Source organism: Mauremys reevesii, linkage group 2 (assembly GCF_016161935.1).
Source record: "Mauremys reevesii isolate NIE-2019 linkage group 2, ASM1616193v1, whole genome shotgun sequence".
NCBI classification, from domain to species: Eukaryota; Metazoa; Chordata; order Testudines; family Geoemydidae; genus Mauremys; species Mauremys reevesii.
In genome coordinates, this window is record NC_052624.1 from 203295820 (window position 1) to 203313726 (window position 17907).

Here is a 17907-nt window from a genome sequence, read left to right on the forward strand (position 1 = left end):
AACTCCCCCCAGCCCCTTTCGGAATGTGGCCCTGTGAACATGGGCAGAGGACTCAGGAGAAGCAGGGGCAGCTGTGCAGCCAGACAGAAGCGTCGGTTTCTCCTTTAAAGCGCTGCTTCTCTCCGGCCAGCTGTGCAGCCGCCCAGTGCTCCTCCTGAGTCCTCCGGCCCATGCTCACAGTGCTCCTGGTGCCTACACCTCCCGTCTGCTCCCCTGAGGCTGCAGGTGAGCCTCCCTCCCTACTCTCCCCTGCCCCCTCCTGCGGGGGGTGCACGGGTGCTGAGCTGCCCGGCAGCGCAGTGAGCTGAGGCTGCAGGGGAGGGGAAACAGCAGGGGAGGGGCCAGGGGTGAGTGTCCCTGGCCGGGAGCTTGGGGGCTGGGCAGGACGGTCCTGCAGGCCAGTTGTGGCCCATAGGCTGTACTTTGCCCACCTCTGGGATAGATAATAAGACAGAAAATATCATATTGACTCTATATAAATCCAGGGTACACCCACATCTTGAATACTGCGTGCAAATGTGGTCACCCCATCTCAAAAAAGATATATTGGAATTGGAAAAGATTCAGAAAAGGGCAACAAAAATGATGAGGGGAATGGCTTCTGTATGAGGAGAGATTAATAAGACTGGGACTTTTCAGCTTGGAAAAGAGATGACCAAGGGGAAGGTCTATAAAATCATGACTGGTGAGGAGAAAGTAAATAAGGAAGTGTTATTTACTCCTTCTCATAACACAAGAACTAGAGCTCACCAAATGAAATTAATAGGCAGCAGGTTTTAAGCAAACAGAAGGAAGTATTTTTTTACACAACACACAGTCAACCTGTGGAACACCTTGCCAGAGGATGTTGTGAAGGCCAAGACTATAACAGCATTCAAAAAGAACGAGATAAGTTCATGGAGGATAGGTCCATCAATGGCCATTAGCCAGGATGGGCAGGGAGCTGGGAATGGGTGACAGGAGATGGATCACTTGATGATTACCTGTTCTGTTCATTCCCTCTGGGGCCCCTGGCATTGGCCACTGACGGAAGACAGGACACTGGGCTAGATGGACCTTTGGTCTGACCCAGTATGGCCATTCTTATATTTTGACTTGATAGGCAATAAGAAGCCAGGGAACTGAGAACTGTTATCTTAGTTGCTACCCTGTAAGTCACTGGGGGAGCTCTCTCAATGTGAATGGCTTTGTTTTTTGGTATAATGGATTTCAACAACCAAGCCTGGAAGAAACAAACGCATGAGTCTCCTTGTGTCTTTTCTTCATGCTTTTCTGTAAGGGACACAAATCTGGCTCCTGTCTACCGAATAAAATTGCTTTCAGCACTTTAAAACCCAAGAATCTGATCTCTGCATACCTCAAGAAATTCATTAATCTCCATACCAGTTCCAGGAATTCCCTTTAAATCCCTGACAATGAATCCAGTAAATCTTTATTATGCAGCCAACTTCTCCTCAAAGTAGATTGTGAATGCCCTCTTCACTGGGGATTATATTACCTGCCAACTTTTCAACAGTCAGTCAGTTTTGGGTTGTGTTTGGGGGAAAGTGTAACATCTATAAATTAGGAGTGGGGGAGTGTGGAATGGAATTAGAGTAGCAGGATACTCCAGAGTATTGAAATGTAGCAACAAAGGAGGACTAGCAATTCTAAGATAGCAACCATATACAGAAATTTTCCTAATATTACTTACAAAAACTTCCCTTTTCCTCCCTTTTGTGAGGTTTTCAATCTGATTCTGTTCTCGTATGCTGGTGAAGGTCAGTGGTGTAACATGGGCAAGTGGAATCATAATTAACCCATTTGCATCCATATAAGGCAAAATTATTTCCCATTTTTGGTGGTAAAACAAGTCAAATTGATGCATTTACATAATTTAGCAAAACATATCCTATTTTGCAAAGACGCAATTCTCATTTTAAAAGATTGTAGTCTGGGCCACTTCATATCTGAGACCAGCAGCAAACTATAAATCAAGTATTAGAGGTCCAGTCTCTACTCCACTTATTTGCTTTCAAACTGGCAGATGCAGCACACTGAGGCTATGTCTACATTACTGCAGTAAATTGACCTAAATTACGCTACTCCAGCTACGTGAGTAACTTACTGTGGTGTCTACACCATGCTGGGTCGACAGGAGATGCTCTCCCATCGACTTACCTTACTCCTCTTGTTCCTGGTGGAATACCAGAGTCAACTGGAGAGCACTCTGCTGTCGATTTAAGGAGTCTTCACTAGACCCGCTAAATCAACCCTGGGTGCATTGATCTCAGCAGCATGGAGGTAGTGTACACATAGCCTGAGCCCTGGAAGAAGAACTGGGAAGAAATTTCCTCATATTGCTCCTTAGGGTGTCCTCTGCCTGACACAGGAGTAGCACTTGTAGTCTCTGAAAATGTTATTCTGGTTGAATACCCTAGCACTAATTTAAAATGATGTTAAATCAGACCTGAAATGCACTTCCAGTTTTAGGGGTTTTTTCCCCCTTCAGAGCTTTAACATTCAATTATATGTTACCTAGAAGAACTTGTAAAATGTACAATCCTGCATCTGGTCTGTATACAAATAAGGGTTAGGTTGACCATAGGAAGGACTGAGCCAAGTGAATTGCAAAGACTTTTGAACAGATTTGCTTGTTTAGAGCCCTAATCCTGGGTTTATTACAGTTTAGTCATCTGCAAAGCAACTGATAGGGTTGGCAAAAGTCTTATGACTTCAGATGTGGAGTAAGCACAAAGAGTAGAATATACTTTGGTGATGTGTATTTGGATTTTTAATGCAAATCTATATAACTACTTCCAAAAACACACAATGAATTTGTCAGTCACGCTCCTATCTGTTGTTTGCTTTTCATTAATATTTGTGTGATTTAGTCTTATTAACATGGATAGTCACTGAAAGCACACAACCATTTGTATCAAAAGTACAGGCAGAGGCATTCAATTAGTGAATGGAAACCCTGGTCATAGGTAATATGATCATTGTAACTAGCCGACAAGCTTGAATAGCGAATATTGAATATTAACAGAACTCAGTCCAGAGAGCTAAAAAATAAAATAATGATTTAATTATAAACTAGAGAGAACCTCAGATCTACACACAGAAATATCATGAATATAAAGAGGTAATAGTCAGCAAATGACCTGCTCATGTCTCTCTAGGTATTTTATAATGACCAATAACTGTATCTAATAATAAAAAGCATGAAAGGAGATACACAAAGGAATTATTTGACAATAAAATGCTTTGGGGTTTCTTTAAATCTTACATGAGGTGTTAAAAGGGTACTTATACCATAGGGATAAACTATAAACATTTTTTTTAAATTGGGTGGGGAGCTTCCTTCCAGGAGCAATCGCTAAGGAATGATTATCTTACGGCAGAGGGGAGGGTAGGAACACTAGAGTTTTTCTGTCAAAATAGTTGGCCAGTTCGACATCTTAGATTGTATTTCAGCTTTTTTGTAGTTTCTGTTTATGTTCTCTGACTTTTTTCTTCTAGGCTTTCCTTTAGAAAACGTCTCAGCTAGTGCTTGCTGCTTTTGTGTGAAGAAGTCATTTTGGTAATTTAACATCCTTCATTTTTGAATGAATACCATTCTGTTGCTAAAGATAGGGATATGACATTTCACTTTTAGATAAGTGGTATTTTTTTTTCAAAATTGCCTCTGACTTAAGTGTCCAAGTATCACTGAAAGCCAGTGAACCAGGCCATTCCAATCAGGTTAGTGTCTTTAAAAAAAGTTCAAGGGCTCTGTGCCCTTTCTGCAGCCCTCAGTGTAAGGGGCATGGCCAGGGGAAAAGAAGGGAAAGGGCAAAGTGCATCTGGGCTCCAGAAATTTCTACTGCCAGAATGGTCTGGCTGTGATCAGCTAAACATAAGTTCTCTACTTTATTCTGTCCCCCAAATCAGGCCCAGAACCATATTTATGAAGACGGTGTAACGTCACACTTGTCCCACCATCTCCCCCAAATTCTGAGCCCAATACAGACTGACCAGACCAGAGAATTAGGTGCAATTGTTCATACATGACTGAACTCTATTTGCTCTCTTCCCTTTTTTAAAATACTATGATTTTCCACTTTTTTTAAGTGCATCTCAAAGGGGAGAGATCTGCAGAACTTTCAGAAAGTCCTAATTCATAACTCAGTGTTCTTAAGGTGCAATGTTTAGTAATAACTTTCCCAGGTAGTTAATTAGAAGCTGTAGGGTAAATACGTTTAATCTTGAAATACTGCTTTGCATTGATTACAGCTGGACAGTAAATGTCCTTGCTGTATTGTTTAGCATTTATGCAATACTGGACACATACTCTGACAGCTAGTATGGTTTCCCACAAAACACGACATAGGATTCTTCACTTTACTACCTGTGTGTCAGAAAAAGAATTGGCAGTTACAGAAGTGGTCACATAAATGTCTACACCAGCAATTAGAGCTGGTAGCTGAAACTGATTTTGCTTCAAGTATCAGAGGGGTAGCTGTGTTAGTCTGGATCTGTAAAAAGCAACAGAGTCCTGTGGCACCTTTAAGACTAACCGATGTATTGGAGCATAAGCTTTTGTGGGTGAATATCCACTTCGTCAGACGCATGTAATGGATATTTCCAGACTGATTCTTGCTTGCATATTTATACCTGCCTCTGGAAATTTCCATTACATACGTCTGACGAAGTGGGTATTTACCCACGAAAGCTTATGCTCCAATACATCTGTTAGTCTTAAAGGTGCCACAGGACTCTCTGTTGATTTTGCTTCATGACTGTCCCATTTAAATGAAACTTTGAGTGTGTTTCTATAGATTCAGAAATAATTATTGCTACTAGATCACACTATATAGCTAACACACACGGATTCTGAGCATGTCTAAATTTACAGCGATATGTGCAAGTCGTGTCTACTTTTAAGTATGTACTAGAATTGCAGTAAAGCATTTTGATCTACGAAAGAGTAGGCACTACTTCTTCCTGTTCCCTGCATTTTCTTCAGCCACTTTGGCTGCACATGGCTCCATTTCTTCCAAAACTATGTAGGTTCTTATACCACCTTTATCATTATAGTATCTGAGGGTCTTCTAGTAATGCATCAGGTGAAATGTGGTTCATTCTGTCTCATCCTCTCCCCAGGGGCAGAATTGCGAGCATAGTGTAGCACGCTGTTTTGGTAGATTCCCCAAAACAAAACAATTTCTCTTTAATGTTCATGCTACTATGTGTGTGTTAGAGGAGGCAGCTTGAAGAAGTGAGGTTTGTGATGGTCCATAGTTCCCGTGGGAGTTCATGTTGGCTGCTGAGAAAGCTCTGAGTAGTGCACAGTTGAGGTTTACCCTTATTGTAAAAAGTCTCATTATGCCTGAGGTGTGGAGTTGTTGATCACGGTCCATCGCCCTCAAACTTTAGGTGATCTTTTAGATATGTTGGGTGTAGGCCGTTGAACACCTTGAACTTAACTCTCAGCTGGATTCCCATAGAATAGAGAGGGGAGGACAGGTTAGGTATGCTCATGGTAGCCCATTTTGCTGAGGAGTTGTGCTGCAGCGTTTTGTAGTAGTTGGAGTTTCCTAAGGCCGATGGCTTCATGTCCAGGCATACTGCACTGCTGTAGTCAAGATGGGAAGTAAGAAAGGCATGGCTAACCGAGCCCAGTTTGCCATCTGCCAGGATGAGATGGAGTGTCCTAGCCAACTGAAGATGTCAGAAAGTGTTACTCCTGGATGATGAACTTAATATCCCTGAGGAACCCAGGAGCACTCTTAAACTACAGACAGGACTGACAAACTGTGGCTGTGTACCTTTCTCCAAAGGAGACTGTGCCATGGCACCAAACTCCTCAAAGTGGCCAGCCACAAAGTGTCTCCTCCTGTGGTGCTCCTAAAGAAGGGAACCCTTCATCTTTAGGAGCTCTGCATCTTTGGAACTCCTCAGGGAAAAAGTGCCCATCATAGTCTGAGTCCTGCCGCCTATCTCTCTTCAGCTTCCTCCTCTGGCACTGCCTGGTGCCACTCAGCTTTTCCCTCAGGCCTGACAGCCAGTCACGTGTGGCAGAAAGGCAGAGTCATGTGGTAACATCACAAAGAGAACTATTTGGTTGTGTAACTGAATCGTTTGTAAGGCCTTGGCTTGGCCTCTCTGACTCAGCCATGCATACGCTCCAGTCTCAACTTTCCATGTTACAATGTTACTGCAAAGCTGCCAGACTGATCTCAGTGTTTTGTAAGTATACAAGGGTTTTTATTATTGTACATATTCTCAGAAAAATTAATTCAATTCTGTAAGCACCATTGCCAATTCCAAGAAGTGGACAAAGAACATGAGGCACATCTTCAAATTACGAGACTTCTACATGAGTAAATAAATGTTGACTCTTTATTTGCCTTCTGTTGTTGCTTCTTAACCTTTAGGATGCTCTCAAGTTTTTCACATTTTCTCACTTTTCTCTGCACCATAAGGCCTAGAAACATATTTTAAAAAATAAATAAAAGCTGAGATTCTCACACAATTATTTTAGAAATCTGGGTCTTGTTTAATAAATAAATAAAGTACCGTGAGGCTTGCAATAAAATTCTGAGTTGTCAACAGTGCATCAGTAACTATGTAGGTTGAAATTAACAAAATTCTGCTTAAGTAGGTAATTGTTATTCCTGAGGTTCAGAATAAGTTTCATAACAAGTAGCATTCACACACTAGATTTATTTACACATCCTGTGTTTCACAGTTGTGCTCCACATCTGCATAGCTCTTCCACATGAGCAAAAGAGAGCTCACTTCTCTGCTTATGTGATTATCATCAGCAATGATGAGACTTAATTACTGGAGGAGGCTGTTTATAATTAAAATAACACCTGTTTATTGACCTGTACATAAAAGCCCAGGGACAAATACTGCTCCCTCTTTAGTGAAGAGAGCTTCATACTCAGTGGAACAGGTGCAGTTTCTTTGTGCAAGAGGCTAGGATTTAGGAGAGATGGGTAAAGGTGCATGACAAGGGATGGAATGGTTGATCTGTGGAGATGTGGCTCCACCAACACTAAGATTGCAGTAATGCCCAGACTGCCTGCATTTCCAACATACAGGCACAATGGCTGAAGTAGCAGCTCCTCATCTTGGGCAGGGGTACAAAAGGTTTCTTCCCTCTGGGATTCACAGAAACCACAAGCACACAGCCTGGTGCTTGACAGAAAATAGATGGAAATGCATACCTCTTGTAGACTTGCACCCATCATACTTCCATTTATAATCTGACACCTCTGCCACCACTGGTATTGCATTCATTACATTTAAGATATTTCTATCATACATGCTGAATCTAACCTATTCTTTCGCCAGACCTTGTTCAAAGTCTTAGCATAAGGTCACTTTAAAGTTTAGATGCCTGATGGAAAACTCTGTCCCTTAAGAAACAGCCTTTAAAATAGTAATAGGAATTATTAGCATATTATCTGATAGTGTCTAATTGGATTTAACTGTCAATCAGTTATAAAGCTTTAATTTAAGCAAATAACACTCTTTAAAATAACACTGAAGTAATAAACATATTTGGTGTTAATAGATTTCAAATAAGTTTATACTGTGCTTGTATGCATGTTTATACTTTGGGAGGACTTAAATGTAAAGCAGATTGGAGATGAACTTACTAATGAGGATCTTTGAAGACACCATTTCCTTGGGGGAGAATGCTTACATGCTAATATATTCTGATTAATTTTCATGTAGTTATCATTCACTTTCAGGATTACAGTTAATGCTTGGATTAGGAGTAGGAAATGGTAAATCATGAAGTCAACACTAAGTTCTTATACCTGTAGAGATTTCAGTTGTGGATCTGTATTCAGTCATTCAATGCTTCATGTCAATATACAGTCTTTTCCAGAAAAGATTGAATGACCTTAAATTATAGAATTCAAAACTGATTTAGGTTCATGGTCAAATTAACAAGAACAGTACAAAGCTGACATGTTTAATTTATAATTCCTGACATAGCTGACTGAATTTGTGTGTGTGTGTGTAACCTGTTTTGTGCATCTGTTTCCACTTCCTGGGTTCAAATGATCAAATGTGTTGGAGCTATCACTTTATTTCGGATTAGTTTCCTGTGATAGTAAATTTATCAAATCCTAATGTAAAAGTATGATGAAGGACATGGGCCATGCAAACGTATTGGCATAAAGAGGAGAGATGTGTTGCACTGCTGACTTTTTTCAAAAGGATTAAACTACATTAATTCAAAGACAAAGAATGCAAGAGCCTACAGAACTAGGATTTAAGAAGTCTAAAGATAAAGAGTACTGTTCAAGAACATCACAGGATTCTAAATGTCAACAAAGTAGTAGATTCCAGTGAGTCCTCGAACAAGAAATTAATTGTACAGAGATGTATAGATAAGAAAATGAGACACTTTTATATAAATCTTGCTGTTCATGCTTACCAGCTGATTATCAAGGCAAATGAAGTGATCTATGTGTATAGTCAATATACTGTATCAGTATGTAAGGTGCACTGGGATCTTTTGGAAAGGAAGATACCATATTAATACAAGATAACCTTCTGAATGTTCAAAAAATATTAACTAGCAATGCTAGGAACGTGGCAACCATCCTGTCAAGTAAGCAGTGGGGTGATGCATACCCCACGTGTCCAATGGTGCATGACTATTGGAACTGTACTTGCAATATCTAGTTTGTCAAGTATTTAAAACAAAACACTGTACCACCGGTGTATAATAGGGTAGTTGGACCCTTAAATTAAACTGGGACCAGCTCTCCTCTTCTGGACCCAGTTTGATGTAATGAGAGGGTGGGGCCGTCCCTGGGAGCTATAAATGGGAGACAGTCCAAAGGCAAGAGGGTTCAGAACCTAGAGTCCTGATAAGGAGAGAGTCCAGAGTCCTGAGAGGAGAGAGATCAAAAAGAGGAGCTGGGCTGAGAGAGTCAGGGAGGGGAGTGCCCCTGAAGGAGGGAGCAGTGGGAGTTCCCAAGGGAGCAGTGGTGCCAAATCAGGTGATGAAAGCAGAAGGCAGTTGGGGTGGGGAGAGCGGGGTGTCACCTATGAACTGCCATGGCCAGAGGGCTGGAGAGAGCTGAAGGCTAAGAGCAGCAGAGGGAGATGCTTGCTGTCTCGAGCTAGACCGCTGAGGCCAGAGGGCCAAAGAGGGCTCAGCGCAGAGGAATGATGGAGTGAGTTCACTGATGTCTCCAGGCATGAGCTGGAGCCAGACCTGGAAAGGAAATAGGGTGGAAAAGTACCCCAGCTAAAGGGACTTGGGTGAGGTGTGGTCAGATGCTGGAGCCCTGCTTGAGAGCTAGGGCATGGTGAGATGCTGGTGCTGTATTTGCTGTGTTGAACTGGTGGGACTTGAAGGATTGAATGTACTGTTCAGACTGTACTAGGGAATGCTGGATTATGGTTGTGAGACCATTTGTAATAAACTAACATCCATAAAAGGCTATTAATACTCTAAAAGCATGCAGAGTATTATTGAGGTCTCCAGAAGAAAGGGGAAACTCAAGCAAGTGCACCAGTCATGCAATGGCCTGAACTAGGAGGGTGCCCGAGGTGGAGCTGCCTTTTTATAAGATGGTTAAGGACTAAAGACCTAATAAGACTGACTTTATTAAATGAACCTAAAAAAAATCCTGCCTTTCTCTTATTTTCCAATTTGTCACAAATGCATACTTGTGCCATTACTGGCATCCAGTCTCTTGGAGGTGGCAACATTCAACTAGCAAAATGAGAGGCTATTACTGAAGTCTCTTTAATCTTCTGAGTGTAAATTTGTGCCCATAAAATCAAAAATTTGGGTTAAAGCCTTGCTTTAAAGCCAGGCCCTCAAATGATTATTAAATGGCATTTATTGTACTTGCTTGTGAATGATTTGAAAAAAAAATAAAGGCACATTAGTCACACACAATAGCCCTGGTATCCTTAAATGTAGCATATGGTGGCCAGTAATCTACTTTAAAATAGCAGAGCTATTTATCTGGGTTTCACCCTGATGGATATCAAATCTACAGAGAGAAATTTTTTTAGTATATTCCAAGGATATGAATACTGTTTTATAACAACAAAACTAGATAAAATTCAACATACATCAATATGATTTCAGAAATAATAACTACATGCCACTAATTTAGCTAAAAGTAGTTGGGTTGCATTATTCAAACAAAACAAAGTTGTCTTGAAGTAGGAACATTACGGTATGACTTTAAAGAATCGATTTCTCAGTTTCCCTTTTCACTGTGTTAATTACAATGACTCATCATGACATCTGTTGAAATGAACTAATTAAGTGTTTAAACACCTTTACTTCCATCTGTCAATATGAAGGTCTTCTTGCCCTTGCATTTGCTATTAATCTAATGCGTTTTTCCTAGTATGCCTTTTTCTACTTCTCAAATTACAAATGATGGTTCTTTTTTTTCCCCCACAGCCTTGGCGATGTTACTATCAATTATCTGCACCAGCTTAGCAAAATATGTTAGCAACAATTAAATCTTGTTTATTTTGCAATTAAAATTCTCAGTCAGGCATGCATCATTCGCCAGCGGATTGGCATTCTGTGTTGGTCATAACTTGGCCTGCTACCTATTTCTTATTCTTATTTTACTCACCATTCTACTGTTTCTCCATGTGTTCAGCTGCACTTAAAAATACCAAAACTAGTTAAGGTATTGGCTAGGGTTTTTCCAGGTTATCCAGTGAGACAGATGTTAGCCTCTTCCATTCCATGTATTTGGGGACGGGAGGAGTGTTTTCATTATGTATCCATGAGCTCGCAGGGTCAGTTTAGGACAGATCTCAAATATTTTCATAGCGTGGGCTACAACACAATACTTTCATGGACCCTTCCCCCCGCCTTCACAATTCCATATAATCTCTGTAGCAACTACAGCAATTGCTTACATGGGGAAGGTAACCTTAGAGAAGAATTTGTGTACTGAAGTCTTTAATCACTCCACCTGTCCTCTCAACCCAATCTCCTGTTGGCTACTAACCTTCTGCACTCCCAAACCTCCTTTTTTCTCTCTTCTGTTCTGTTCCATTCCTAATACAAAGCATGCTCCAGTATCACCTTCCCCCACACACCATTTTTATTGTTAACATACTGTCCTCTCCCCATGTCTAGAATTGCTTTTGACTGCTCCCTCTTGTTCAACACATACACATTGTGTTCAAGTCTTGCCATATCTTCCTCAATAACACTTCTAAGATTGTCCTTTTCTTTCTGGCTAAAACTCTCATACAGGCTCTCAAAACCATATTGAGTACTGTAATTGCCTCACTTCCAGTGCAAGGGGAAATATACTCACCAAATGGGGAGAGGAAAGGAAGCACAGTACCCTAATAAGGGATGTCTATTCATTCTGCTACTTTGATATGCTTGATTTTGCTGATTTCTCTCCCATTCTCCTTAATTTGATTTACCAGTACTGGGTCATTCAACTATGTGGGCATTATTAATCAATCAATTGAGAGATCAGGAAGTCAGAACTGTACCAGGGGCTCTGGGGGTCTTCCTCTGGTTTACCACTAGTACAACTGGGAACTAAATTCTAAAGTCAATACATAAATTACTGAAGTCTTCTATTACAACTGGATTTTTTTACATCTCAAAACCGCTGATTATCTTCAAAAGATAAGACTCATTTAGCTGCACTGATATCAAGTTTATTTTCCTATTTCTGTACTGCATTGGTACTTTTCTTGTTCTGTTCTGATGGCTCCCTCCCATCTTCCTTGGGACAGGTACGGTATTCTGTTGATTTAGTTAACTGTTTTGAATTAGGACCCTGGTACAGAGAATCTCATCCCACCATTTTTCTTTATCTTCCTGCACCATCAGATGCATACCATCAGTTTCTGCCATTTATTTCAGGCTTGTGCTGGACTGTTCAGGCCTCTGAGTGCCATGTTGATGGAATCTGGCTTCTTTCTCTGTTGTTCTGTGTAATGTTTCTCTAAGTCACCCTCTTTCTCTCCCCAGGTGGTGTCCATATCATCATTTGACATGGAAGTCATGCTGATGGCATCCTTAAAGCATGTCCTAAATATGTCAATTGTCATCTTCCCATGTGGGATACTTAAGGTTGGTTTGTTGTACTTAAAATGTCTGGTGCTGCAAGAAACCCTCTAATGGATGCTGAAGATTTTCAGTAGGCATTTATTCTTTCCATCTACTCAGGAAATATTGATTCTGACTCCATAAGAAGCAGATATCTACTAACACGGGGCTGAGTCCTGAAGTCAAAGGTCAATGTCCTCCTACACTTATGCAGGTCAAAGACTGTGCTCTAGCTATGGGCAGCAGATTTCTGTAGACTTGCCCCCCATTCTCTCTATGGGCAGTGGCAGCAGATGAAGTGGAGGGGCTGCCTGGGGAGGGGAGCAGCCCCGAGGCGGGACTCCGAGAAGCAGGAAGCAGCCCCTGACTGGGCTTCCAGAGAGGTGCTCCCACCATTCTCCCCAGCTGCTCCCTGCCCCCAGCCTAGGTAAGATTGCAACCCTAGCTGTAGCTTAGGGCTGCTCTTGGTGACACAGTGAGCACTGCTGGGGCTTTGGCCACAACCACAAGCTCAGTGACTTGCCTTGCTCCTTGTCAACATCCAGCCTGCACCTGCTATTCCTCATCCAGCCCCTGTGGGCACCTCTGCTACCAGGCAGCCCTGGCTTCCACTGCTCTGGACTCACACAGCAGTTGCTGCTTCAACTCCACTGAGCCTGGGCTCTGGAGGCACTGCCAGGTAGTGAGCCTGACAGCAAGGAGCTCATCCATAAAGGTGTCAGACAGGCTGGGACGGGTTGGGGGGAACAGAGTGCAGGGGCTGAGGTGTGGGGTTGGCCTGGGGGACCAGGTGTGGGGCCAGGCCAGGAGTGTGGAGGCTGAGGTACAGTGGGAAGGCACTCTCTGTTGCCTTGCAAGGGGGAATAGGTGCCCCCTGCTTGGATGGCTTAGTGTGGGGTGGTGGGAGGGTCTATGTTGTCGACTGGGTCCTACAAGCTGGGAGTTGCACCCTGCTGGTGTCCAGGTCCTGTTGTGGTAGAGTTGAGTGGCTCCCCTTTCAAGTCCTGGGCAAGTGGTGCCAACCCACACAGAAAGGGCCACTAGAAGGAGCTGCCCAAGTGGATGGTCGGAGAGGAGGTATTTTCTACTCAGAGAGTGGGTCTTGGCCCCTTGTAGGGCTTCAGGCAGAGGCCAGAGGGACTTTCTTCCTGGCCTGGCCCAGCCTACCTCAGCTTGCTTCGGTGTCACACTGTTCCCATCCCACAGGGTCTGTTACCAGGTCCCGGTGGTCTCTGCAGCTGCATGAGGTTTTGGGGTGGCAGCAGAAGGGAGGGTCTGCCATGAAATTCTAAGGAGGTAGGATGGGGGGAGGGAAAATGAAGTTTTGTCTAGGGCAGCAGGTTGTCTTAAGCAGCCTCTGATGCAGGTAGAACTCTCTGGGTTGAGGGGCACAGAGATGGCGGGAAGCTGGTTCTGAGTATGCTTTACCTGCCTGGGAGGTAACAGAATTTCCCTCTTCAGGCTTACCAAGCATTTAAGATTTCTAGTTATTGGGGGGGAGCAGATGTTTTATATGGCATGTTTTGCTAGAGAGGTGATGAACTTCCAGTTAGAAATTTGCATAAGAATTAATGGAAGTAAGAGTGCTCCAAGCAGCTGTAACTCCCTCTCCATCCCGGCTTCCTGCAGTTGGCTCTCTTCTGTTTAAAAAGTACCTAGTACACAGTGGGGACTACCAGAAATAAATTATAAGAACTGCAGGATTTGACCCACAGTGAAGATACTCCTATTTTTTCACACTGTGAAATTCTTGCTGTGATATTCTGTACACCGGATGCTTTCTCTTTCTTTGTTGTAGTTTATAGTTATTTTACAGCTGGCATAGTATCATTTCTTTTAAAGGTGTCTGGTTACTTTATCTCATTCCTTTATTATGCAATCCAGTAACACTTTAAGTATTCTAACAAGATTTTTTTCTACATTAATGAAAATGTTTTAGATGTACCATAATTGTATTTCCATTGAGAGCTCTTTACTCTCACTAGACAGCATATTTCAATATGAATGTGTTCTTTTTTTCCCCTTGAATGTTCCATTCATCACTTTAGGTTGCAGTAGTTTAAGTGCCTGCACTTCTCAAAACACTGGTTCTAAAGTTTGATTTCACAATCAAATATGACTGAACTTTGCATAGTGAAGGCCTCAACTAAGATGACTAATTGTCCAGTCATGACACCAAGTCTTATCCATAGCTCTACATAAACAGAATAAAAGATGACATGGGCATACATGACAAGTACTCTAACAAATAAATACCAGGGCAAGATTGCTGTTGAGATTAGAGTAAATCCACTTTGAACATCAAAGCTACTTTGTAAATTGACTACAATTCTCTTCCTGCCCTGACATACGATACTAGTATGTTACATAGTATGGGAGAATCTCAGATGAATTCAATCAATTCAAAAAATGGACAAATCCCAAACTTCTAGTCTATTGTTATACATATAACATGCTAAAATATGAATTTATGCTGCTTCATATCTCTAGTTTTCAATAGACTTTTTCTTCAGAAAACTCATGGTCTCTATTTTCACTCTTGTGCAAAGGCTTGTATTGCACCTAATGGTGCTGTTAGAGGGATGTTCAAACCAGGAAGGAAGAATGTCATAAAAAATGAGGCATTCTGGTTAAAAATATGCATTATGCACACACTAAGAGAATTGCTATAGTGACTAGGAGAGGGGCCATTTAAATGGGATTTGAGCTGGATGCATGCTGTAATATTAAATACTGGACAATGTCCGGTATGCAAGGGAAAACATTCCATGTACTCAAATAATTTGAAAGTAATTTGAATTAGACTGTAATTTGTATTCAAAGCTAAGATTCCACTCACACAATGGTAATGTCTACCCCACAATAAAAGACCCACAGCTGGCCTGGTTCAGTTTTGAGACCCTGTGGGAGGAGGCAGGGAGGTGTCTGAGCCCAGGCTCCAGCCCCAGTCCAAGCCCAAATGTCTACATTTCATCTTTATAGTCCTGCGACCTGAGCCCCACATGCCTGAGTCAACTGACTCAGCCTCTGAGACTCTTTGCTGCAGGTTTATCACAGTGTGGATATGCCCAAAGGAGCTAAAACAGCTCCCAATTGAAGTATGTGGAATTTACACCATTGATTTCGCTAAGAGCAGGTTGAGCCCCAAAAGTGATCCCAAATGGCACTACAGAAAATTTACAGATAATCTCCAAAAATCTAGAGGAGGCATCCACAAATTCTGCGGTTTGGAATTTAATGACATTAAGTACCATACTAAAGTATGGCAAACATGCTTCAGATTTACAGTGGACAATCCTGGTCTAATATGGGTGAAATCTGAGCAGCTTATACTCAAACTGGGCAAATTAGAAACTAGAATCAGTGGGGCAAATCCAGAATTTACAGGTGTCTGAAATCTGAGATACGGGATTTCTATACAATATATAGATTGAGATTTTATAATAGACAAACACTCATGAACCCTGGGTATTAGAAATCTAGATTTTTACAACTTGAGCCCATTTCTTCTAGTAATAGCTGTCTCAGTTTCAGGTTCAACTGCACCTTTGACCCCTTCCTGCTCTTTCTGGAGGGCACCACCTTAAGGCTTTGAGTGTCCAGTAGTCAGTTCTCTCTGGCATCTAACCAGGAATCCAAAACTGAACCAATTAACTGGTTTCAAATGAAAACAGTGACTGGAGGAAAATTGGGTTTGAAGATTCTACCTCTGGAATTTGAGCAAGAAATCTGGGTGGCTGAAATAGTGGGTGAATTAATATTTGGCTTGGATTTCATTATGGCTAATAATTGTGTAATCAGTGTCAGGAAAGGTGTCTTACAAATTCAGCTTGTGGAAATTTTTATTTAAAGATAGGGCCCAGGTCAGACAAATGACTTGCAGGCAGTTGGTTTTCCGTGAACAAATTGTCCTGCCCCCAAGCAAGGGAAATATGGGAGTGGTTGAAACCTATTTTGAAACTGAGGGTACTGCAGGAGAGAGAGGGATATCTTACCTGCTAAAGCTCTTATGGATCTAAAACAACCTGTTCACTTGTTGAATGCTGCTGATGAGCAGCAAATAGTAAAAAAGGGAACTGCACTTGCAAAATGGATTTGGTGAATACTAATGTAGAGGAAAACTACAGGTGAACTCCCTGAGTTTCTATTAGACTCGTTCTAATGCAGTGTTGTACACTTACAGGAGGAACGGCAGAACAGTCCAGGACTTTCTGGTTAGGAATCAGGAGTTGTTCTCCTGATGCAGCAAAGATACAGGTTGTACTGCACTGGTCTGAGATAAGTTTGATAGTGGGGGAAACCAACTTATTAAATATGCACCTCAATAATTGCTAGAAGGAAGAAGCATTTATAGGCTATTAAGGACATATATCAGGAAGACATAACTGCACCTCCAACTTTGGGACTTACCCATAGTTCTGGTTAAGAAAAAGATGGCAGCACCAGATTCTGTGAACTACAGAAAATTAAGTGAAGTTGCAAAGGATTCTTATCCATTACCATGAATAGAAGATACCCCATGTTCTGTAACAGGTTCAACCTGGTTTTCCACACTGGATCTTAAAAGTGGGTATTGTCTTTTGGATCCTCTGATGGTTGGACTAGGCCCAGAACCCTTCTGCTGGAGGCCTCAGGGTCCTGCCACACCCATCCCAGGAAAGGAGCAGTGGAGCTAAATCCTCCACATTACCTAGAGAGATTGTGCAGGAAAGAAGCCAGTCAGGAGGAGGTTGGAAGGGGCTAGCCAATCAGAGGGTTGCAGGCTAGTATAAAAGAAGCTGCTGCAGTGCCACAGATTAGAGTTGGTCCTTGATGGAGCCAGAGGAGTGCAGAAGGTGCTCCTGGCTGGCTGAAGGGAAATGCAGCACCCTGGACAGCTCACTACTGTCAGAGACTGGGGGAGCAAGGACTACCTCCTGGCAAGCTGCTGGGCCTGAATATAAAAGTCCCCAGGTAAGGGTGAAACATCAGTGAAGGCTGGGGCCATGAGGAATGGCCCAGAGAACTGAAAGCAGTTTTGTTAAAGGGACACAGCTGCACATGGCTGCTCTTCCTAGGGTCCCTGGGCTGGAAAGGGTAATTCCACTCATAGAAACTTAAGGCTATACAGAGCTACCCCCCAGACACTTTCAGATTTGCAGTTTTATAGGGCTTTGCTCCTATTACACATGGTTCATTTGTGGGTTGGCCAATATTGCAAAACCACTGTATAGGCTAGATGAGAAAGGGAAACCATTTCAGTGGTCAGCAGAGTGTGGTATAGCATTTTCAGAGTGGAAACGGGATCTTGTGACAGCTCCTGTCTTGGCCTATGCATATTTCAAAACCACTTTCACAGTGGAAACAGGTGCTAGTGCTTATGGTTTGTTGGTAGCATTGACTCAAGAATACAGATTTGAGAGGGTGGTAGCTTATTACAGAAAAGTCTATGTTTTCCTGAGAGAAATCATGGTACCACCTGAAAGTAGCTCCTGGCAGTGGTTAAATCTAGATAACATTTTCATCTATATTTGTATAGGAAGAAATTTATGGTCAGGCCAGGCCAAGCTTCTCTGAAATGTCTCTCTAGATTCAGGAATCCTGCGGGGCAATTGGCCACGTAGCTGAAGAAACTACAATGCTTTGATGTCACAATTAAACACACAAGTTTCTCAAGGGATGGACATGCCTCTCTTCCTCAAATTTGCTGACGTTCCCATGTTCCTAATTCATCCCTGAAACAATGATGGTAGGATTGCAGGAACAGGCTCCAACGCAACTAAAACATTCTTGAAAGAGAGGATCCTGATGTCAGGATAGTGTGTGTGATTGGAAAATAAACAGGCAAACATAGTCACCTGGTGCTGGATGCA

At 42.2% G+C, this 17907-nt stretch overlaps 1 long non-coding RNA gene across 2 annotated transcripts in view; it reads left to right on the top strand.

The window, feature by feature from the left end:
• LOC120396638 overlaps nt 1-17907 on the top strand; it is a 62393-nt gene that overhangs the window by 25054 nt on the left and 19432 nt on the right. For both annotated transcript variants that reach the window (XR_005593263.1, XR_005593262.1), the window contains exon 2: nt 11978-12079. This is a non-coding gene — a long non-coding RNA (uncharacterized LOC120396638). The remainder of the gene's footprint in view (nt 1-11977; nt 12080-17907) is intronic.